This window comes from Neovison vison, chromosome 7 (assembly GCF_020171115.1).
Source record: "Neovison vison isolate M4711 chromosome 7, ASM_NN_V1, whole genome shotgun sequence".
Classification (NCBI taxonomy): Eukaryota; Metazoa; Chordata; class Mammalia; order Carnivora; family Mustelidae; genus Neogale; species Neogale vison.
Genome location: NC_058097.1, coordinates 58,972,382 through 58,997,663, shown reverse-complemented (window position 1 = coordinate 58,997,663; position 25,282 = coordinate 58,972,382). Strand labels below are relative to the sequence as shown.

General features: G+C 48.2%; 1 pseudogene; it reads left to right on the top strand.

Annotated features, from left to right (window-relative positions):
• The first annotated feature begins 344 nt into the window (after positions 1-344).
• On the top strand, positions 345-24,352 carry LOC122913399 (annotated as a pseudogene).
• The last annotated feature ends 930 nt before the right edge of the window (positions 24,353-25,282 follow it).

Below are 25,282 nucleotides of genomic sequence, written 5' to 3'. Positions count from 1 at the left end.
GGAATGGTCTTCAATGCTCTCAATGAGTTCCAATCTAATCTAAACTCTCTCAAAGCTAGGGTAATTACTTTATTTTTTAAGATTTTGTTTATTTATTTGACAGAGAGAGAGCACAAGTAAGCAGAGTGGCAAGCAGAGGGAGAAAGAGAAGCAGGCTCTCTGCTGAGCATGGAGCCCAATGCGGGGCTCGATCCCAGGACCCTGAGATCATGACCTGAGCTGAAGGCAGGGCTTGAACCACTGAGCCACCCAGGCACCCCATCAATAATTACTTTAAACCTAAATGGATTATATTCCCCAAAAGACAGCACAGCTGAACAGATTTCTAAAAATAAAATCCAACCATGAACATGGCGGAGCTGCAGGTCCTGGCCCCCTCCACGCACTGGCTGGAGTTTCTGTCTTTCCTGCAGTCCCCACTAGAGCTGGCGGACTCTGAGCCCTTGGCAGTCTACGGGACAGATTATCTGCAGCAAGTGTCAGAGCTCATCAGCCACATAGAGCCAAGCATCCTGAACTCTCACCTGGTGCAGAAGACGACCCGGAGTGTGAACTGCTGCTTTGAGTCTACACAGAGAAGCTGCTGGAGACCCTCCCTGGCACCAAGAAGTCCTGCGGGCCAGGGCAGCAGACCTGTGTCTCCAACATGGATGTCACACTTGGCTTCACCCTGGGCTGCCTCTCTGCAGCAGCCACATTTGACTGGCAAAGCAAGGAAATTGCTGAGGGAATGATCAGCAAGATCACCTTGAGGATGTCCCGGGGCAGCTGCTTGGACGGGTAAGTCCCATCAGCGGTAAGTCTCCGCCAAGGAGAAAGCAGACACTGTCTATGAGAGCACTGGCTCCCTGGACTTTGTCCTGGAGCCCAAAGAGCTGGATGATGTTTACGATGGGCAGGAAGTCTCCGAGACTCCCTCCTCCAGAATGTGTTACATTTGCACAACGTCTCTGCTAAGGTAATGGCTGACTGGCCCACAAGCCTCCCATCCAGGACCAGTGGAGCATGACCCCCCAACAGTGAAAGCCGACCACCATCCAACCAAGAATGAAACCGTCTTCCCTGCCAGCATCCTGCAGACCCCCTTCTGCACCCATAACCACCCCAAGGTCCTGAACTTTGGTGGCATCGGCATTGCGATGGGCCATGAGCTGACTCCTTTGGGGATGCAGGGACTGAATAGGACAAGGAAGGGAACCTGTGGCGAAATGACTCACTGGCAACCTTCCAGAATCACGGGACCTGCATGGAGAGGCAGTAAGCACAGCCAGTACCAGGTCAGCTGGGGGAGGCTCACTGGCCACCAGCTGCTGGGGTGAGCACCACTGGCCACAGGGAGCCTGAGTCAGCCTCAAACACTTCCAGAGCTCGGCTGGGAAAGTGCGGGGAGCAGTGGCTGCCCACGGTGGGGCTCACCCACCGTCAGCTCTTCTCTGTGGGATTTGCCCAGGTGCGGAGCTCGGTCTGCACCCTGGAGTGCTCTCATGAGGAGCTGGTGCCCGACCCCTCATGCTAGGCACTCTCCAAATCCCGTCACTTCCTGCAGCGTTTCAGCTCGCCTTTGGCTCCTCCATGAGCCCTGGACAGCTGTGTGAGATGCAGGTGACCTGGGACTGGGGAGAAATGGCGGGCTGTCGCCAGGACCTGGGGCAGCTTGCCCAGCAAGGTTGGTTGTTCCAGGTTTACAGAAGGCAGATGCCAGCTGGATGGGTCCAACACCTCCACACCACAGGTGATACACGTCCCGGTCCTCCCTCAACACCACATTGTGCCTCTGCTTTGGGTGTACCCCTACCTGCAGCAGAGCCCCCACCATTCACTGTCACATCCTTCCAGGTCGCCCTGCCTTCAGGAGGCTTGGGAGGGGGGCAGCTCCCGCAGGAAGGAGTCTGTCTCTTCTAGTCCTAAGATCACTTGACTTGGTGGCTTTGGGGGTTCCTGTGTGTGCCTCACTCTGATCACACAGGGCCTGGGTGGTTGCCTCCCCCACTTCTCCCTGAGGCCCACTCAATGGACTCCACTCCTTTCAGCCACACCCAAGGAGCTGCCCCCCACATGCTCCTCGTGCTGCTGCTCCCAAAACTGCTGCCCACCATCACCGGCCAGCCGTGCTCCGCTCTTAGTGGAAGGCTGAGGGCTTTCACAAGCCCTCCTGCTGCTTCCTGGTCTCCCTCGGCTCAGAGGCAAACTGTGTATGGTGTGTATGTACAGGGGATGCTGGTTCTTTGTGTCTTGGGGCACAAGTCTTAGGGGCCAACTGATCCTCCCAGGCCCCAGCAGAAAAGCAGACAGAGCAGGGAGAGGGAAGGAGAGTTTATTTTTACAGGGAAGAGGGTAGAGACAGAGTGGTCTTGGTTCTGTAGGCCCACGCATCATTCAAAAATAAAAAATAAAATAAAATCCAACTGTTCAAGAGACTCACTATAGATTTAAAGACACACACAGGCTGTGAGTGAAGGGATGGAAAAAGATATTCCATGCAATTGGGAACAGACAGAAAAGGTGGCTGTATTTTTATCAGATAATCAATTCAGTAACTGTCATAGTAGACAAAGAAATTGATTGCATGGTAATAGGGTCAATCTACCAGGAAGATATTACAATTATAAACATATATGAACCCAACATTTTTTTTGCTTAAACATATAAAGCAAACATTGACAGATCTGAATTGAGAAACGCACAGCAACAGAGTGTTTGTGACTTCAGTGTCCCACTTTCAGTTACAGGGTAGAACACCCAGACAAAGCATCTGTACGGAAACACCAAACCTAAACAACACGACAGACCAAGTGCAGCCAACACAGAATACTTTGCCCAATGGCAACCGATACACTTCCCCATTGTACACAGAATATTCTCCAGGACGGATCCCACAGTATATCACAGAACATGTATTTAGGAGGATTGAAATCCTACCAAGTACCTTTTCTGACAACAGTGGAATAAAACCAGGAATCAGCAATGAAAGGAAAGCTGAAAACTTACAAATATGAGGAAATTAAACAACAGACTTGAACAAGAAAGTCAAACTGAAGATCAGAGAATTTTTAAAAATATGAGACAAATGAAAATGAAAACACTGGGGATGGGCTAGATGGGTGACAGGGATTAAGGGGGGCACTTGTGATGAGCCCTGGGTGTTGTGTGTAAGTTAATGAATCACTGAATTCTACCCCTGAAACCAATACTGTACTCTATTTTAACTCACTAGAATTTAAGTAAAAATCAAAGAAAATGAAAACACAACATATCAAAATTTATGGGATGCAGCAGGGATCCCTGGTTGGGTCAGCTGGTTAAGCATCTGCCTGCAGCTCAGGTCATGATCCCAGGGTCCTGGGATCAAGTCCCACATTGTGCTACCTGCTCAGTGGGGAGCCTGCTTCTCCCTCTCTCTCTGCCCCTGCTCCACCTGCTTGTCTGTGCTCTCTCTCTCTCTCTCTCAAATAAATAATTTAAAAAAAACTTATGAGACTATGGACTCTGAAAAACAATCTGAGGGGTTTGAAGTGGCGGGGGGGGTGGGAGGTTGGGGTACCAGGTGGTGGGTATTATAGAGGGCACGGCTTGCATGGAGCACTGGGTGTGGTGAAAAAATAATGAATAATGTTTTTCTGAAAATAAATAAATTGGAAAAAAAAGTATCTGGCAAAAAAAAAAAACCAAACAAAAAAACTTATGGGTAGCAGCAAAAGCAGTACTAAGAGGAAAGTTTACAGTGATGAGGACTCTGAAAAACAATCTGAGGGTTTTGAAGGGGTGGGGGGTGGGAGGTTGGGGGAACCAGGTGTTGGGTATTGGAGAGGGCACAGATTGCATGGAGCACTGGGTGTGTTGCAAAAACAATGAATACTGTTACGCTGAAAATAAATTTTTAAAAAATAGTTCTTTAAAAAAATCAGTAAATAACTTTACACCTCAATGAGCTATAAAAATTACAACAAACTAAATTCAAATTTAGCAGGGGGAAGAAAATAATAAAGATGAGAGCAAATATAAACAAAACAGTAGAAGAGGAAGAGAAAAGCCAACAATAATGACAGTAGGTTTTTTTGAAATGGTAAATAAAATCAGAAGTTAATGAGGACATTACAACTGATGTCACAGAAAGAAAAAGGATCACAAGAAAATAGAAGAACCAACTGTTGTTCAAAAGAACTGGATAACCCAGGATAAATTAATCATTTCCTAGACACCTACAAACTACCAAGACTGTCTCCAAAAGAAAGTCTAAACATATCTGTAACTAGCAAGAGGATTCAATCAGTAATCAAAGATCTAAAAATGAAAATCCCAGAATAAGATGGCACAACTGCTGAATTCTTCCAATCATTTAAAAAATGAATACCAGCCCTTTTCAAACTCTTCCAGAAAACTGAAGCAGAGGAAACACATCCAAACCCATTTTATGAGGCGAGATTTACTCTGATACCAAAGCCAAGATATGGATGTAACCCGTGTCCACTGATGGGAAAATGGATAAACAAATAGGCAACCCATGGAATGGGGGTTTCACAAATGAAACACTGAAAAAATTAAATTAAATTTAAAAAACAGATGTGGTACATATATACAATGGAATATTATTTGGCCACAAAAAAGCAACTTTGCAGGGTGCCTGGGTGGCTCAGTCATTAAGTGTCTGCCTTCGGTCATGTCATGATCCCAGGGTCCTGGGATTGAGCCCCACATCGGGCTCCCTGCTCAGCGGAAAGCCTGCTTCTCTCTCTCCCACTCCCCCTGCTTGTGTTCCCTCTCTCTGTGTCAAATAAATAAATAAAATATTTTTGGAAAAGCAATTTCTCCATAAGCAACAACATGGATGAATCTTGAGAGTACTGTACTGAGTGAAATAAGTCAAAGACAAAGAAATTATATGAACTCATTTATATGTAGAATTTTAAAACAAAAATGAACTTATACAGAGAACAGATTTAACATATTGGTAGTTGGTAGGTGGGGAGGAGATCAAAGGGTACAAACTTCTAGTTATAATTACATAATGTGACAGAGGTGTTGGCTAATGCTACCTTGGCAATCATAAATATATCCAATTAACATGTTGTACACCTTAGACTTGCATAATGTTATAGGTTAATTATATCTCAAATAAATATATAAAGAAGACCATTGTGTATTTCATGTTAAAAAAAATGGTATTCAGAGGAGGAGGGGGAAGATGGCAGAGAAGTAGGAGACCCCATTTCAACCAGTCCCTTAAGTGAGTGAAATATCTACCAGAACACTCTGAACACCCATGAAATCAGCCTGAGGTATAAGATTATACACTTCTGGATCTCTACGGGGGCAGAAGACACAAGTGGAGAGTAAAGCAGAGTGGGAACACTCGGACTGAGATCAGAGGATAAGCAGAAGGGAGAGGGAACCACCAGAAGAGACATGTTGGAAAGTAATACCCCAACACAAAAGTGCCCTGTGCTTGGGGACCAGCATTAACTTGGAGTTAATTAACTTGGAGTCTGGTTGACGGCACCCAAAAACAGCAAAAGATCTTTAGGGGCAACTGGTGGAATTGGGCACTCAAGGGCATGGGCCAAAGCCAGTGACCACCCACACCAGAGAAAGTGCAGCAGAGTCTCCAGGTCCCTGAGCTCACGTTTCGGCTGACTGCACCCCTGCTCAGCTGGGTGCCCTCCCGCCTGCACCTGGGAGAGTCTGGTGTGGGCACTGGCTGGCACTCTCTAGGACTGCAGCCTCCTGCCACCAGCCAAGGGGCTGAACACTCCCAGCCCACGCCTGGGAGAACCCAGCGCAACTTCTGGTGGGGATCTCTCTGCGGCAGCCTTCTGCGACCTGTGCGACAGCAGGGTATGAGTGCACCCTGCATGGTCCTGGTCCCCAGACATCAGACCCAGCAAAGGCAGCTAGCAGAAGCAGGCTCCCCAGACCAGTATCACTCGCGGTTTCAGTGGCATGGGGGTGCAGAGACAAGCGAGCCCCTAGGGTAACACCTGAGACAGTGGCTTGGGGAGCACACTGCCCATAGTGGGTTGTGTGTTCAGCAGAGTTTGCAGAGGGGGAGTCTGTGTATTCTGGACCACCCAGAGGGGAGCAGGCTGAGGCTTCTCTCTGAGGCGGAGGTCTGGGTATGGACTCTTTGCTCTGACCCTCCAAAAAGCTGCAAAAAGCTGCCAAAAAACAAAAACCTACAGAGAACAAAAGTCTGAAAAACCGGTTTCCACAGAGCCCAGCCCCTTGATAACCTGCAAGGTGACTCAGCCCAAGATTGACAGAACAACAATGTGGCAGGCCCCGCCCCAAGAAGACAAGCCAAAAGAACAAGAGGACAACCACCACGGGGTCCCCTTAAAACTGTAAAACCCCAACATCAGAAGAAAACAATATATTAAGCTCCCTGTCTTGCCCTAAAACCTGTATATATCATAGATACAATTTTTTTAATTCGTTCTCATGATTCTTGTTCTTTTAATTTTTTAAACCTACTTACCATTACAACTAGAGGTTTAATACAACATACTCCATAATAACCTTAAAAAAAAAGATTTCAGACAGAGAGACACACAGACAGAGAGGTAACATAGGCAAGGGGAAAGGGAGAGGGAGAAGCAGGCTTCCTGCCGAACAGGGAGTCCAATGTGGGACTCGATCCCAGGACCCTGGGATCACAATCTGAGCCAAAGGCACCTGCTTAACAACTAAGCCACCCAGTCACCCCCATAATAACATTTTAACACCAACTTTTCCCATACATATAACTGTATTTTCCTTTTTTCCCCCTTCTTTTTATTAATATACACATATATATAAGCTGCAAGGTAATCCTTTTTCCCTAATCAATTCTATCCCTATATATAAACCAGTTTTAATTTCCCTTTATCTCTGGAAGTTTGAATCCTTTAACAAAGGTATCAAGATACAACAAGGAAGAACCAAAATAACCTTCCTCACCCACATCGAGGATTTATAACCACCATCCCATCTTTTTCTTCTGTCACTGTTTCTGTATAGTTGTTTTTGTCCTGGTATTATTTTTTTCCAATTTATTTATTTTCAGAAAAACAGTATTCATTATTTTTTCACCACACCCAGTGCTCCATGCAAGCTGTGCCCTCTATAATACCCACCACCTGGTACCCCAACCTCCCACCCCCCCCGCCACTTCAAACCCCTCAGATTGTTTTTCAGAGTCCATAGTCTCTCATGGTTCACCTCCCCTTCCAATTTACCCAAAAGCACATACCCTCCCCAATGTCCATAACCCTACCCCCCTTCTCCTAACCCCCTCCCCACAGCAACCCACAGTTTGTTTCGTGAGATTAAGAGTCACTTATGGTTTGTCTCCCTCCCTATCCCATCTTGTTTCATGGATTCTTCTCCTACCCACTTAAGCCCCCATGTTGCATCACCACTCCCTCATATCAGGGAGATCATATGATAGTTGTCTTTCTCCGCTTGACTTATTTCGCTAAGCATGAGACGCTCTAGTTCCATCCATGTTGTCGCAAATGGCAAGATTTCGTTTCTTTTGATGGCTGCATAGTATTCCATTGTGTATATATACCACATCTTCTTGATCCATTCATCTGTTGATGGACATCTAGGTTCTTTCCATAGTTTGGCTATTGTGGACATTGCTGCTATAAACATTCGGGTGCACGTGCCCCTTTGGATCACTACGTTTGTATCTTTAGGGTAAATTCCCAGTAGTGCAATTGCTGGGTCATATAAGTCTTATAATTGGGGTTCATTTTGGCTGGGTTCTTTCTTGTCATTTACTTTTACCAGTCTTTTTGTCTGTTTTTGTTCGTATATCTTAAAAATCTTACTTTGAGGGCTCATTCTGGCTGAGTTTTTTCTTTTCTCTCTCCCTCTCCCTCTCTCTTTCTGTTTCTTGCTTTTCCTTTTTTCTCTCTTTTTGGTGGTGACTTCTGATTGCTCCCAAATGTTCCAGGGTGCACCTTGCCTGGATCTTAGTTGATATATTCAGCTATACATTTCCTCAACCACCTCTCACCAACATGACTAGGAGGAGGAACACTCAACAGAGGAAAAATCCAGAGACTGTGCCCTCTCCATCAGAACTATTGGATATGGACACATATGGACACAACACATATGTTGGAAAGGGAATTCAGGGTAACAACTATTCAGGCAACGGCCAGGTTATAGAAAACCATTAGTGACAGCATGGAATCAATTAGGGCAGAAGTGAGAGCTAACCTGCAGAAGTTAAAAATGCTGTCAATGAGATCCAGTCTAATCTAAATATTCTATCCAAAATCTATAAAGAACTTAACAAACTCAACACCCAAAGAACAAATAATCCAATCAAGAAATGGGCAGAGGACATGAACAGACGTTTCTGCAAAGAAGACATCCAGATGGCCAACAGACACATGAAAAAGTGCTCCATATCACTCGGCATCAGGGAAATACAAATCAAAACCACAATGAGATATCACCTCACACCAGTCAGAATGGCTAAAATCAACAAGTCAGGAAATGACAGATGCTGGCGAGGATGCGGAGAAAGGGGAACCCTCCTACACTGTTGGTGGGAATGCAAGCTGGTGCAACCACTCTGGAAAACAGCATGGAGGTTCCTCAAAATGTTGAAAATAGAACTGCCCTATGACCCAGCAATTGCACTACTGGGTATTTACCCTAAAGATACAAACGTAGTGATCCAAAGGGGCACGTGCACCCGAATGTTTATAGCAGCAATGTCCACAATAGCCAAACTATGGAAAGAACCTAGATGTCCATCAACAGATGAATGGATCAAGAAGATGTGGTATATATACACAATGGAATACTATGCAGCCATCAAAAGAAACGAAATCTTGCCATTTGCGACAACATGGATGGAACTAGAGCGTCTCATGCTTAGCGAAATAAGTCAAGCGGAGAAAGACAACTATCATATGATCTCCCTGATATGAGGGAGTGGTGATGCAACATGGGGGCTTAAGTGGGTAGGAGAAGAATCCATGAAACAAGATGGGATAGGGAGGGAGACAAACCATAAGTGACTCTTAATCTCACGAAACAAACTGTGGGTTGCTGGGGGGAGGGGGGTTGGGAGAAGGGGGGTAAGGTTATGGACATTGGGGAGGGTATGTGCTTTTGGGTAAATTGGAAGGGGAGATGAACCATGAGAGACTATGGACTCTGAAAAACAATCTGAGGGGTTTGAAGTGGCGGGGGGGTGGGAGGTTGGGGTACCAGGTGGTGGGTATTATAGAGGGCACAGCTTGCATGGAGCACTGGGTGTGGTGAAAAAATAATGAATACTGTTTTTCTGAAAATAAATAAATTGGAAAAAAAATAAATAAATATTCTAACAGCAAGGGTAACTGAGGCAGAAGACAGAATTAGTGATCTAGAGGACAAAATGATAGAGAAAAAGGATCTGGAGGAGGCCTGGAACAAACAGCTTAGAAGCATTGAAAACAGAATTAGGAAAATGAATTATGCCATGAAACATTCCAATGTCAGAATTGTTAGGATCCCTGAGGGGGTGGAGGGAGAGAGAAGATTAGAAGATATAGTGGAACAAATTCTGGATGAAAATTTTCCTAATCTGGGGAATGGAACAAGTGTTCGAGTCCTAGAGGCAGAAAGAACACCCACCAAAATCAACAAATCTAGAAAGACCTCAAGACACTTAATTGCAAAACTCACAAATCATAATTTTAGACAAGAGCTTCTGAGGGCAGCTAGGGGAAGTTTCCTTACATACAGAGGAAGGTCCATCAGAATAATGTCAAACCTGTCCACAGAGACCTGGCAAGCCAGAAAGGGATGGCAAGACATATTCAGGTGCTAAATGAACAGAACATGGAGCCAAGAATACTTTATCCAGCAAGGATGACATTTAAAATGGATAGAGAGATAAAGAGCTTCCAAGACCGGTGAGGTTTAAAAGAGTATGTGACCATCAAGCTGGCACTACAGGAAATATTAAGGAAGGGGGTCTATAAAAGAAGAAAGAACCCAAGAGTGACATAGGACAGAAATTCACAGAGACAAACTATAGAAACAAGGACTTCACAGGCAACATGATGACAATAAAAACTATCTTTCAATAACCACTCCCAACATGAATGGCCTAAATGCTCCCATAAAATGGCACAGGGTTGCAGATCAGATAAAATGACAGGGCCTAAACAAACAAACAAACAAATAAAAACAAAAAACGACAGGGCCTGTCCATATGTTATCTACAAGAGACCCATTTGGAATGTAAAGATACGTCCAGACTAAAAGTGAAGGGATGGAGAAGCATCTTCCATGCCAATGGGCCTCAAAAGAAGGCTGGGGTAGCAATTCTCTTATTAGACAAATTAGATTTTAAACTAAAGACTGTAGTCAGAGATACAGAAGGACACTACATCATCCTTAAAGGGACTATCCACCAAGAAGATCTAACAATTATAAATATTTATGCCCTGAATATGGGAGCAGCCAACTACATAAGCCAACTGTTAAGCAAAATAAAAAGTCATATTGATATGAATACATTAATAGCAGGATATCTTAACATGCCACTCTCAGTAATAGATAATCCAAGCAGAAAATCAAAGGAACAAGAGCTTTGAATGACACATTGGACCAGATGGACCTCCTAGATATATATAGAACATTCCACCCTAAAACAACAGAATACTCATTCTTCTCGAGCGCACATAGAACTTTCTCCAGAATAGACCACATACTGGGTCTCAAACGAGGGCTTAACTGACATCAAAAGATTGAGATTATTCCCTGCATATTCTCAGACCACAATGTTATGAAACTGGAGCTCAATCACAAGAAAAAGTTTGGAAGGAATTCAAACACCTGGAAACTAAAGACCACTCTGCTTAAGAATGTTTAATCAACCAGGAAATCAAAAAAGAACTTAAACAATTCATGGAAACCAATGAGAATGAAGAGACATTGGTCCAAAACCTACGGGATATGGCAAAGGCTGTCCTAAGGGGGAAATACATAGCCATCCATGCCTCACTCAAAAAAATTTGAAAAATCCAGGGGCACCTGGGTGGCTCAGGGGGTTAAAACCTCTGCTATTGGCTCAGGTCATGATCCCAGGGAAATCAACAACAAATTAAGCCAAGCCCATGCACAAGAAGGGAAATAATCAAGATTAGAGCAGAGATCAATGAGATAGAAACTAGGGATACAGTATGACACATCAATGAAACTAGAAGCTGGTTCTTTGAAAGAATCAATAAGATCGATAAACCACTGGCCAAACTAACCCAAAAGAAAAGAGAGAGGACCCAAATTAACAAAATTGTGAATGAAAGGGGAGAGATCAAGACTAACACCAAGGAAATGTAAACAATCATCAGAAATTATTATCAACAGTTATACGCCAATAAGTTAAGCAACCTAGCAGAAATGGATACATTCCTGGGAACCTAAAAATTGCCAAAATTGAATCAGGAATAAATTGACAATCTGAATAGACCAATATCTAGTAAGGAGATTGAAGCAGTGATCAAAAACATCCCAAAAAACAATTTGAGAGGCACAGTGAGGGGTTTGGGGATAAAAAGGAAAAAATGAAACAAGATGGGATGGGGAGGGAGACAAACCATAAGAGGCTCTTAATCTCACAAAACAAACTGAGGGTTGCTGGGGGTAGGGGGGTAGGGAGAGGGTGGTTGGGTTATGGACATTGGGGAGGGTATGTGCTGTGGTGAGTGCTGTGAAGTGTGTAAACCTGATGATCCACAGACCTGTACCCCTGGGGCTAATAATACATTATATGTTAATTTAAAAATTTATAAAAAAAGAAAACAAGACATATATAATTAAATAATTATAATTACACTATTAAATGAAAATAAACTTAAAAAAAAAAAAACAAGAGCCCAGGACCTGATGGATTCCTGGGGAATTCTACCAAACAGTCAAAGAAGAAATAATACCTACTCTCCTGAAGCTGTTTCAAAAAACAGAAACAGAAGGAAAATTTCCAGACTCATTCTATGAAGCCAGCATTACCCTGATCCCCAAACCAGGCAAAGACCCCATCAAAAAGGAGAATTTCAGATCAATATCCCTGCTGAATATGGATGCCAAGATTCTCAACAAGATCCTAGCTAATAGAATCCAACAGCACATTAAGAAGATTATACACCATGACAAGATGGGATTCATCCCTGGGTGCAAGGGTGGTTCAACATTTGCAATTCAATCAGTGTGATAGAACAAATCAATAAGAGAAGAGAGGAGAACCATATGGTCCTCTCAATTGATGCAGAAAAAAGCACTGACAAAATACAGCATTCATTCCTGATTAAAACCCTTCAAAGTAAAGGGATAGAGGGAACATTCCTCAACTTCATAAAATCTACCTATGAAAAACCCACAGGGAATATCATCCTCGGTAGGAAAAAACTGAGTGTCTTCCCTTTGAGATCAGGAACACGACAAGGATGCCCACTCTCGCCACTGTTGTTCAGCATAGTGTTAGAAGTCTTAGCAAGAGCAATCAAACAACAAAGAGAAATAAAAAGTATTCAAATTGGCAATGAAGAAGTCAAACTCCCCCTCTTCATGATGACATAATACTTTATATGGAAAACCCAAAAGACTCCACCCCCAAACTACTAGAACTCATACAACAATTCAGTAATGTGGCAGGACACAAAATCAGTGCACAGAAATCAGTTGCTTTCTTATACACTAACAATGAAAATACAGAAAGGGAAATTAGAGAATTGATTCCATTTACTGTGGCACATAAGATACCTGGGAATAAACCTAACTAAAGAGGTAAAGGATCTGTACTCAAGGAACTACAGAACACTCATGAAAGAAACTGAAGCAGACACAAAAAGATGGAAGACCATTCCTTGCTCATGGATTAGAAGAATAAATATTGTTAAAATGTCTATACTGCCTAGAGCCATCTATACTTTCAGTGCCATTCTGATCAAAATTCCACCAGCATTTTTCAAAGAGCTGGAACAAGCCAGCCTAAAATTTATATGGAACCAGAAGAGACCCCGAATTGCTAAGGAAATGTTGAAAAAGAAAAACAAAACTGGGGGCATCACATTGCCTGATTTCAAGCTTTACTACAAAGCTGTGCTCACCAAGACAGCATGGTACTGGCACAAAACCAGACATATAGACCAGTGGAACAGAGTAGAGAGTGCAGATATGGACCCACAATGCCATGATCAACTAATCTTCAACAAAGCAGGAAAAAATATACAGTGGAAAAAAGACAGTCTCTTCAATAAATGGTGCTGGGAAAATTGGACAGCTAAATGTAGCAGAATGAAACTTGACTATTCTCTTACACTATACAGAAAGATAAACTTGAAATGGATAAAAGATCTCATTGTGAGTCAGGAATCTATCAAAATCCTAGAGGAGAACACAGGCAGTAACCTCTTCGACACTGGCCACAGCAACTTCTTTCAAGACACATTTCCAAAGGCAAAGGAAGCAAAAGAGAAAATGAACTTTCGGAACTTCATCAAGATCAAAAGCTTCTGCACAGCAAAGGAAACAGTCAACAAAACAAAGAGGCAACCCATGGAATGGGAGAAGACATTCCCAAATGACACTACATACAAAGCGCTCATATCTAAGGTCCGTAAAGAACTCCTCAAACTCAAACACACAAAACAGATAATCACATCAAAAAATGGGCAGAAATGGGATGCCTGGGTGGCTCAGTGGGTTGGGCCTCTGCCTTTGGCTCGGGTTATGGTCTCAGGGTCCTGGGATTAAGCCCCGCATCAGCCTCCCGGCTCAGCAGGAAGCTTGCTTCTCCCTCTCATACTCCTGTTGCTTGTGTTCCCTCTCTTGCTATCTCTCTGTCAAATAAATAAATTAAATCTTTTTAAAAAAATGGGCAGAAGACATGAACAGACACTTCTCCAAAGAAGACATACAAATGGCTAACAGACATATGAAAAAATGTTCATCATCATTAGCCATTAGGGAGATTCAAATCAAAACCACATTGGGGGGGCGCCTGGGTGGCTTGGTGGGTTAGGCCGCTGCCTTTGGCTCAGGTCATGATCTCAGGGTCCTGGGATCGAGTCCCGCGTCAGGCTCTCCCTATCTCTCTCTCTCTGCCTGCCTCTCCATCTACTTGTAATTTCTATCTGTCAAATTAATAAATAAAATCTTAAAAAAAAAACCACATTGTGATACCGCCTTACAGCAGTTAGAATGGCCAAAATTAACAAGACGGGAAGCAGTGTGTTGGAGAGGATATGGAGAAAGGGGAACCCTCTTACACTGTTGGTGGGAATGCAAGTTGGTGCAGCCACTCTGGAAAACAGTGTGGAGATTCCTCAAGAAATTAAAAATAGAGCTTCCCTATGACCCTGAAATTGCACTACTGGGTATTTACCCCAAAGATACAGATGTAGTGAAAACAAGGACCATCTGTGCCCCATGTTCACAGCAGCAATGGCCACGGTCACCAAACTGTGGAAAGAGCCAAGATGCCCTTCAACAGCCCAATGGATAAGGAAGATGTGGTCCATATACACTATGGAGTATGATGCCTCCATCAGAAAGGATGAATCCCCAACTTTTGTATCAACATGGACGGGACTGGAGGAGATTATGCTGAGGGAAGAGAGTCAAGCAGAGAGAGTCAATTATCTTACAGTTTCACTTACTTGTGGAGCATAAGGAATAACACGGAGGACACTGGGTGAAGGAGAGAAGGGAGTTGGGGGAAATCAGAGGGGGAGATGAACCATTAGAGACTGTTCAGACTGCTCAGAGGAGAAGCGCCCGAGGTCACTGGTCCTTCCTGATCATCTACTGGATCTCCAGGGTCTTCATTAATATCCATGTTCCTGAGAAAGCTACTGATCTCCAGGACACATACAGCCACACCCAAGGCAAATGGGTTTGATCATCCGTAGGTCCTAATACAGGTCTTGTCTTCTTGGTCCATCTCTGAGGTCATGTTTTCTGAGAAACAAACTGAGGGTTCTGGAGGGGACAGGGGTGGGGGGGTGAGCCTGGTGGTGGGTATCAAGGAGGGCATGGAGCATGGAGCACTGGGTGTGGTGCATAAACAATGAATCTTGGAACACTGAAAAAATAAAATTTATATATTGGTATTTGGTGAATGATTACTGAACAGTATAATCTTGGCTATTGTTGAAACTGACTTCTATAAATTTAGGTTCTTCATGGTCATTTTCAACATTCAAAAGCAGAAATTAGGAGCTGGAGAATCCCTGAGGATCAGCAGTAAGGGACAAATAATAGAAAAACACAAAACCAGAACACGAGAATTATGCGTCACTCACAGAGAAGAGCCTATTAGAGTGAGGACAGGAAAAGCGAGAATGGAATTCCGCACATAGAAGACAACACATGTGGTCACCAGCATCGGGATGGGGGGGCGGCTCTGGTCTCCAGGGGACCCTGCGGTAGTAACCACTGGGGGCATGAATACACCACACTGTCTGGGGGTGCTGGTGCAGGAACAGCACCAGGGAGCTGCTGGGCCAGACCACGAGGCCAATAAACATGGCCTCAGAGATGGACCAAGAAGACAAGACCTGTATTAGGACCGACAGATGAGCAAACCCATTTGCCTTTGGTGTGGCTGTCCGTGTCCTGGAGACCAGTAGCTTTCTCAGGAACATGGATACTAATGAAGACCCTGGAAATCCAGCAGATGGACAGGAAGGACCAGTGACCTTGGGGGCTCCTCCTCTGAGCATCCTCCCCGCTGTCCTGGGAAGAAGAAGGACCCACGGAAAGGTGCTCAGGACACTGACGGAGCACAAGGCTGCAAGCCATTCAGTGGCTGTGAGGGACAAGTGTACACCCAAGAGGGGACAGGGGTTTCCAAAGACCAGAGCCGCCATTGCGAGTGGAATCTCAGCGGAAAGAAGAACCTAAAGACTGGTGACAGCCATGGGGGCGAGAATCGTGTTGAAGATTCCTACTCATGTCCATGCAGGATTGGAGGGACGTTCTGGGAGAGGAAGACACTGGCAAAAGACCCAACCCCAATTGTTAACAAAAGACATGGAGGACAAGGGGAGTTAGAGAGGAGAAGGCAGTTGGGGGAAATTGGAAGGGGAGGTGAATCATGAGAGACTATGGACTCTGGAAAACAATCTGAGGGGTTTGAAGTGGTGGGGCAGGTGGGAAGTTGGGGTACCAGGTGGTGGGTATTATAGAGGGCACGGCTTGCATGGAGCACTGGATGTGGTGAAAAAATAATGAATACTGTTTTTCTGAAAATAAATAAACTGAAAAAAAAAAGACGGTTTTCAGATCCTCTTGCCTGTGGTTCTCAGGGCTTTGTTCTGATAAGACACTGCGAGTGGTCAGAGCGGACTGGAGGGAAGGGGAGGCTGTCTGTGCCTCAGGAGGACTCGTGTTCATTCTAGGACCTCATAAAGGGATTCTGGGCCTTTTCTTCTGAAAGGGAGACACAGTCCTATTCCACAGGAGACTCGACCTGGAGAACAGGTCACGGACACTGATCTCATATTATTACTTTGTATTTCTATTTACTTTCATGTTCTGACTTCCCATCGGAATACAGAGTCCGTGAACTCAGAAGCATGCCTTTCTTGGTCTAAAGTGTGGCTGACACATAATGAGTACGAGATAAACATGTGCTTCATGAGTGAGTATGTGGGAGGAGACAATGAGAATACAGTGTACCAGCTTTACAATTCATGGCTGTCCTGTCTGCCATTATGATGCATTAATAAGGTTAAATGGAAATGCAAAAATATATAAAATTTAAGACTATCTAACTAAAGATTATCTAACTAAAATTCCAAGAGGATTCATATCCAACTTATGAGGACTCTGTATTATATATTTAGAGTGACAGTACGCAAAATGCTTTTCAAAAAGTCAGTAGCCATTTGGATACACAACTTGTCCCTAAAATGTCTTCAGATATTCTATTCAGTATAGAAAATATCCCTACTGGCTGAAGAATTCTAGTTATTAATAATTCCACAGATTGAAACATGGTGAGAAGTTCCTAGAGAGCTTTAATCAAAGTGGTCTCCCACTCAACTCAGTCCACATGGAAAAGTAATCACTACTCAAAGCAGCCAATCCAGACAGGTATTAAAGAGGGCCCTTCTGGTGATGAGCCCTGGGTGTCATAGGTAAGTGATCACTGAATTCTACTCCCGAAACCAATGTCACACTGTATGTTAACCAAAATTTAAAAAAAAAACAAGTTGTACACCTTCACTATACACAGTTTCATTTGTAAATTACACCTCAATAACACACGTTAAACTCTCCTATCATTAAACCATTGCAGATTGCTTTACATCTCTTTGAGATTCTGAGTTCCTACATTTTGTCTCTTTGGTTCTCATTTATAAACTCCAGAACCAACTAAGCTGGGTACCTGAGTTCAAAAATGACCGCAGCCCATTTGGGGGATGCATTAGAGTAAAGGCTGGTTTGAGCCCTTATGAGTGAAAACAAAGGTTCTGTGACATCCAAGAGAAAGACAGACTTGTTCTGATAAGAGACACAAAGTCTTCCAAAGGCAATAATCCTAATTGTTACTGTAGGATTGAAAAGCCACCATCAGAAAGGAAAAGTATATGATACCGAGAAAAACATCTCTGAGTTACTAAACTTTCTTGCTCTTTGGGAAAATTGGGTCCATGTTAGGGGACTGTTGTGTGGACAAGACAGGAAACACGTAGTGAGTAGCTTGTCACCATCAGCTGGATTCACCCAGTAGGGGTTTCGTTTCTTATTCCCTGGTCCTCAGTGATAACTAATGGTGCTGGGACATTAGCACACACCCTGGAGCTCTGAGAACCCGTTCCCTTATCTGTGAATATGGGAAGGACAGTGGAACCTTGGGTCAGAGGCTTCATCCTTGAGCAGACAAGGATTCCACATCTGAAAGCTCCTACTGTGTTACAGTCACCCACTTAGGAGCTTGGTCCCACCTGGGGAGTGTCAGCACTGTGCACCTGTTTGCTCATTGAAAGGAAGGTTTTCATTAATATGGAACACCACTGGTAAGCCTCCCGTGGACCTGCAAGGTGGATTTCAGGTCAGTTACTGATCACAAGTTCCCATTAAGCGGTGGGAGGAGTTATTTTTATGGCAGGCGCTGTTTCCTTCTGTGGGTTACCTGCCATACCAGGGATACAAGGGTAGAACACGCACACTAAAATGGGAACAACAGCCTCTCTACAGCCCAGCACTCACACCGATTTGTGTGACTTGAAATGAACCAGGGTTCATCTTACTAACATTTTCTCTCTCCACTTGCTGCATCAAGTTAAACAAAGATAGAAGGGCCCTTTTCTACTTATTTAAAGTAGGAGCCACAGCCCCACTTTCAACACCGGACAATCAGGAGACAGAGAATCAGTAAGGAAGCATTGCACGGCCGAGCGCCTCGCCCTACCGACGCGGGAACACCTGCCCAGCAGCGGCGGGGTCCACAGGCTTCCCCGCACACACAGTACTCACCAGGAAGCATCACAGGTTGGGTCCCCAAACGCGTCTTAACAGATTTACAAGGACTGACCTCATACCGAGTAGCTTTTCTGACCACCATGTCGTGAAACGTGTAACAGCAGGAAAATTCGCAAAGGCCGGCAGACTCAACAACACAGTCGTGAACACCCCCGGGGCAGAAAAGAAATCAAAGGGAATCCAAGAAATAGTCTGAGACCAGCATAAACGGAAACGCAACACGGTGAATGTATGGGATTCAGTGAAAACAGTTCCAAGAGGAATGTGCACAGCCACAAACGCCTACCTTGAGAAAAAGGAAAGATGTCGCGGCTGGTGGCTCAGTCGGCGGGGCATACAGCGCTTGGTCTTGGGTTTTAAGTTCGAGCCCCACGTTGGGTGTAAAACCACCTCACTCTGTACCTCGAGGAAATTTAAAAAAAAAAAAAGTGAACTAAGCCCAACGTACTTAGAGGGAGGGAAATCACAAATGTCAAAGCAGAAATAGTAAACCGGAAACCGAAAAAACGATAAAAAGCGTTGACGCGACCCAGAGCTGGCTTTTGGGATAGAGGCTCTGGCTGCTCGACGCGGGCAGGAACTGAGGGGGACATTCGGGTCCGGCAGCCGCGGGCACTTCGCACTGCTCTCCCGGCCTCGCTGGGTCTCCTCCGGCGGCGGCTGAAGTCACTTCCCCGGAAGGAAGCCGAGGCCTGTTTTCACTCCCGCACCCGACGCAGCTTCGCCCTCCCCCTCCCGGAACCCCTTCTCCCATCGCCGCCGCGTCTCGAACCTGCTCAGGCTCTCGCCCGCCCGCCCGCCCGCACCTGCTCACACACCTGCCCGCCATCCTCGTCCCCACACCCCTGCTTGTTCTCTGCCCCGGGTCCGCTCTTCCCCTCCATGGAGCTGGGCGAGGGGTCGCCTCCTGACCCTCTGGTGGACTCCCCCGCCACAGGGTTGACGCCGGGAGCGAACCCCGCGTCCTGCGGCCCCGCGTCACCTCCAGCAGCCGCAGGAAGGGACCCAGGCTGGCGCTCGTCCGTCCGGATTAGAGGGACCCGCAAATGCCCTGCCCTCCAGGCCGCTGGGTTTTACTGGGCCGCAGTACTGGAGCCTTCCTTACCCCCAGCATCTGCCTGAGCCTCCCGCCCCGCACCGCCTCCTGTGGCCCCTGCGGCAGCTCCCTCGCTGCGGCCTCACGCACGCGTCTGCCCAGCCGCTGGCCTCCGAGGGAGGCGGGGGCGCGCTTCCTGCCCCGTCCGCGCACGTGCACGAGCGCACGCCCGTTCCTGCCCACGGGTTCGCCCCAAGCAGGAGGAAGCCCCCGCCCCTGCGGAGCTGCGTGCGGGGAAGCGCCGGTCCGACGAGCCGCAGTTGCAGGGACAGGGCTCCCCGCCAGACCTCCCCGCGGAGGCGCCCTGCCCCGCCCGCCGGGGTCACGCTGACCCTCCGCGGGGAGCGCGGGGGCCCCTCGGGGAGGAGCCAGTTTGGTCCCGGGAGCAAATCGCCATCATCGTCCGCAGGTGCGGCGGGTCAGCCGCGGGCGGTTCCCGCTGAGACGCAGAGGGGTGCGACGGGAGAGCCGGCCGCGCTCCCCAGCCCCGGGGACCAGCTCGGAATCGCGGCTGGGGTCCGGCGTCGAGGGGACACGGAAGGTGCACAGGGAGTCGCGGGGAGCGCGATGGCCACGTGCCCCCGGGCCGCTACCGCGCCTGCGGCCTCTCGTGGACGAAATCTCCCGGGGAGGGGGGCGGCTCGGTGGGTCGCGGGCCCGGGGTCCGGGATGGAGCCCCCACGGGCGCCCTGCCGAGGGAGGAGTCGGCTTCTCTCTCCCTCCACCACCCCACCCCTGCTCTCGCTCAAACAAATTAATAAAACCTTTAAAAAGAGCCGAAGACGTGACCCCGGGGGCGCCGGGGCGGCTCGGTCAGCTCAGGTCCTGACCTCCTTCCCGCCGCGGGGTCGGACCTCTCGCCCCTCCCCCACGGCGGGCTCAGCGCTCAGCACGGAGCCCGCGTCACCTTCCCTCCCTCCACCTCCCGGCACCCTCGCTCAGCCTCCGGAGCTTTCCGTAGAGCTGTGACCGCCGCGTTCCCCGCGGCCGCACCCGGTGCCCGGAGGCCCCCTCCTCTCTGCCGACCTTGGGACGCGCGTAGGCTCGCCCTTCCCCCTCCCGGGGCCGCCACGAGCGCACGGCAATGGGACAGTGACCGATGCTGCGCGGTCCCGGGCCCGGGTGGCAGCTCGTCCGACACTAGAAGGTCCGGAGGGCAGAGGCGGGGTCCGCGCACCTGGCGGCGGCCGGAGACCTGCCTCCGACCGAAGCTGCCTTCTTGGTTCAAGTTCCCACCGACCCGCCCGGGGTGGCCGCCTCCTCCGGGGTCCCTTCCCGCCTCTGTGCGTGGGGCCAGCCTCCAGCCCCCACAGAAAGCGCCCCGGAGCACTCCCGGTGCGGGATTTCCAGGGCGGCCTGCTCCTCGGTGTTTTCTCACCTTTTCCAAATAGCGACGATCCCCCAGGGCAGGACGCTGGTCTTCCTAGACTTTAAATTCCATGCTTCTTGCCATTTATGGCCAGAGCTCTTTTTAGTCGGAAAATACCCCATTTCGAAAGCATCTTTACCAACTCAAAATGCGGGTATCCCCAATCCCCACATGACCCCAAACAAGACGATAATTTCCCTTGCAAGTCCCCATTCGCCAGCGTCCTGCACCTCTTGGGGTGTGACCAGACTCCCCTCTTAATTCGGGGTCACTTGCATGGGTGAGGCATTCCCGGGCCTGCACCCGGGGTTGAGGGCAAAGCCATGCAGGAGACAGAACCTGCTCACAAGGGAACTCAGACTGCTGGCTCCTGCCACACCGGGGTCTCTGAACGCCCACAGTCCCCCCACCCGTGGCATGACCATACACTTCACATGAGTTTCCAACAGTCTTTTCACCAAGAAACTGCTTCTTGCTGTCTTTTGTTTACTGTTGACTATGACCTCACTCCCCCCTACTTTCAGGGCTAATTCTGTAACACTATACTTCACCCACAATATTTTATTTCAGTTTGAACACTTATAACTTCAAAGAACACTGTTTCACATTTGCTCATTAAAATACAAATTTCAGGGGTGCCCGGGTGCCTCAGTTAAATATCTGCCTTTGGTTCAGGTCATGATCGCAGGGTCATGGGATCAAGTCCCACACCGGGCTCCCTGCTCCTTGGGGCTCCCTGCTTCTCCTTCTGCCTCTCTCTGTCTCTCATGAATGAATGAATAAATAAAATCCTAAATAAATTAATAAAATATGAAATAAAAATAAAATAAAATAAAATGCAAATGTTAAGTCCCCCTGGCTGGCTCAGTCAGAGGAATGTGCAACTCTTGGTCTTGGGGTCATGAGTTTGAGCCCCATGTTGGATTTAGAGTTACTTAAATATTTTTTAAAAAATTAAAACATTTAAAAAATAAAATACAATTTTTAATGGACGTTTTCAAGCACACAAAACTAGACAATAATAGCATGACCTCTGCCCTACACACACACAATCAGGAATGCTTTGTCTACTTTAAACCACCATTTGCATGGAGCAGGTCCGGCTGCATCTGCACGTCCCCACAGCTCCCTGCCCTGCAGGACCGTGGCCGTGCTCTCACTAGGCACCGCTGGCTGTTCCCGTTAACAGACCTAGCTATGACGAGGCATTCTAGGGGTGAAAACTTTGGTCAGTGGGTTCAAAGGGAAAAGAGCCGCTGGGGAGAGCTCACGATGGGGGTGGGGGTCTCGAAGAATCGCTGCTCTGCTGCCTTCTGGAACATCTGGGTCGGCTGCTTCAAACCTCCTCACCGAATTGCACAGGCAAACTAATTAAGTGCCATCAACTACAAGCCTTACGAGAGCATGAAGACAATGGATCAGCAGATGGTGAGAGCAGAATGAAGGAGAAACAGGCAAAGATGGCACCATGGCTGCTGTGGTCGCATCTCTGCTCTGAATCATAAAATGCTGAAAGACCCAACGGGTTGTGTGTGTCACTGTTAGGAGCAGAAGATCTCAGCCCAGATGCAAATTCGTGTGCTTCGATAAAAGGGGCACACAGGAGCGCCTGGGTGGCTCAGTGGGTTAAGCCTCTGCCTTCGGCTCAGGTCATGGTCTCAGGGTCTTGGGATGGAGCCCCACATTGGACTCTGCTCAGCAGGGAGCCTGCTTTCCCCTCTCTCTCTGCCTGCCTCTCTGCCTGCCTCTCTGCCTTCTTGTGATTTCTCTGTCAAATAAATAAATAAAATCTTAAAAAAAAAAAAAAGGACACACTGATGGGTAATCTCTGCAGTCACCATAAGGAGAGCAGTTGCCCCCATCATAGATCATTGATCATCTCAGGCCAGTGCCTGTCTGGGTCCGCTGCGGTGCTGCAGGTTCCAAATCCAGCCTTTCGCCTGCGGTAACGTGGGACGTGCTCAGACCTCCGCCTCCCGTAGTTCCCTTCACTTGCTTTCCCAGAGCTACGCTCACCCCATGTTCCTTCCTCAGAGCCGGTCACTTCCGGAGCTCAGACTGGGAGTCAGTTGCACTTGCTCGTGCCCCTGACACGGTCATCTCCGTGTGCACAGCCCCTCGATGGCTCACAGCTGTTTGGACTTGCAGGTTCTCTCAAGGGCCCGAACGAGAAGAATCCAGAGCGAAGGCCTCTGGTTCCAGTAAGATCGTGTGTGGAACCAAGAGGAACCGTCACAGCCACGTGAGTGTGCTGAGCCCAAGACCTATCCTTGGGTGGTTCAAAGCTGCATATCCTGTGGAGTGGAAAGTGCGGGACTCAGGAGTGGGCGAAAGTCAGGGCAGAAACCGTCATGGCCTTGGGGCGGCCAGATGTAAGGACTGAAATCAACTCCGGAGAAAACCAACTTTGGGGCTGAAGTAAAATTGATCCTTCTAGAGCTGGCCACATAAAATATCAAAGAATTTTTTAAAATGATGAAATAATTTTTTTCTATGGTGGTTGCCAATCGATGAGTCTCCTCCCATCCTTCCTTCTACATCTCCCAGTTACTCCCAGAGGCGTCCACCTTCGGTGCTGGCGCCACCTCTCCCGCTGTGCCATCTTGGGAAAATGCAAGGAGAGAAGCCAAGGGTCAGCCTAGGATTTTGCATCCCTAAGAAAGACCTTCAGAAACAAGGGTGACACGTCCTTCTCTCCTTCTCTCTCCTTCCCCTGTTCATCCCTCGCTTTCCACGTCCTTCCCCTCTCGGGCCACCCCGGTGCTATCAGGGGGACCCTCTAGATCGCAGGGCAGTGAGGGCAGAAGCGGGCAGAACCTCTGAGTCGCTGTGTATTTTAGTCACCACACACGCAGGGACGCAGATGATGCGGAGGTACGGGAGGAGGGGGGGGGAGGGACAGCGGCAGCGCGGTTGTGTCGCAGGGGGGTGCCGGAGGGATGGGGGACAGCAGGCAGAGACGCAGGCGAGGCGCGGTTAAGTGGGAACCTCGCGCGGGTGCGCATTCAGCAGACACTGAGCCCGCGGCCATGGCTGGGACGAGGGGTTCTCGCCGGTGGAGGGAATGTTTCCAAGCCGAGAAGAGGGAGAAGCTCGAGTGAGTCCGCGGGGCTGGACCCAAGTGGGAGGAATTCACATGTGAGCGCTTCCTGCTCATCACCGGGGCGGGGCCGTAGCCTGCAGAGGACGAGGAGCTATCCGCCGAGAGGTGCGGGCAGCGGCCGACTGGGGGCGAGGCTCGAAGCACAGAGCGGGTCTTGGTCTCTACAACCGGCCTCCATCGAGGGGTCGGCATGGTCCGGCGGCGCGGCGGACCCCACGGCTGCGTCCGGAGCAGCACCGAGAAGCCGCCGGGGTTCCTTCTGCTAAATCCGCAGCGGCCCCGCGGCCAGCCTGGGGCTGCATGAGCGGGACTAAGAACAGTGACGCCTTCTGCGTCTCCGCAGTTCTGTTAAGTTCTGCTGCCAGGACTCAAAAGTTTACACATTTCTAATCGGGGTTTTTAGCCTCTACTTGTTTCCGTAAGATGGAAAGAACCACCCCGGATCTGTGTTCCCTCGTGGGGAGGGCGGCGGTTGGCAGAAAAGCCGGGGGACACATTCCGCCGTTCCCCTGTTTCCTCCAGCTGTGAGGAACGGTGGCCCGACGGTCGGAACAAACTCTGAGAAGTAACTTTCTGTGACACTGGGAGTCCGACCACGTTCGAGCTGTCTCGCCCGCTTCCTGCCGCACAGTCGCACCTGCCCACGCGTCCCGGACTGTGTTCCTGCCGCGGGCGAGGCCCTGCCGGCCGCCGAGACCGTGTTCCCCCCGTGGCAGAGCAGCCGGTTCTGCAGGACCACAGGGACCGGCCACAAATCCCAAAGCACGCGCCGCCCGACATGGGGACACTTCGCCAAACCCCAGGCTGTCCTGTGGGCACGAACCACCGTCTGCCCCAGTCCTCGCCCGCCCGCGTCCCGCATGCGTCCGTCCCCCCGCCTGTCCCCCGAAGGCCCACCTGTCCCGTCCTATGACTTTATGGGAATCCAAGCTGCTGCTGAGCTCGTTACTGTCGCTATTTTAATGCATTTTTCACTTTTGTTTTCATGGATTCCATCCAACGGGAAGATCGGGATCCGTGTGTCTCTCAGCTGCTACAAACCCAGCCATGCGGTCTGTGACGTCCCGGGACACCGCGGACACTCGGCTGCTCTGAGCACGAACCCGATGGCCGGGGCTTGGCAGTGTCTCCCTGTTGTTCACCTTCCCGCAGCTGCAACCCCTCAGTCTCGAGTTCTCCCGCTTGTTTATTCCATCAGGAAATTCCCCCAATGTCGGACTCTCTGGGCAAGAGT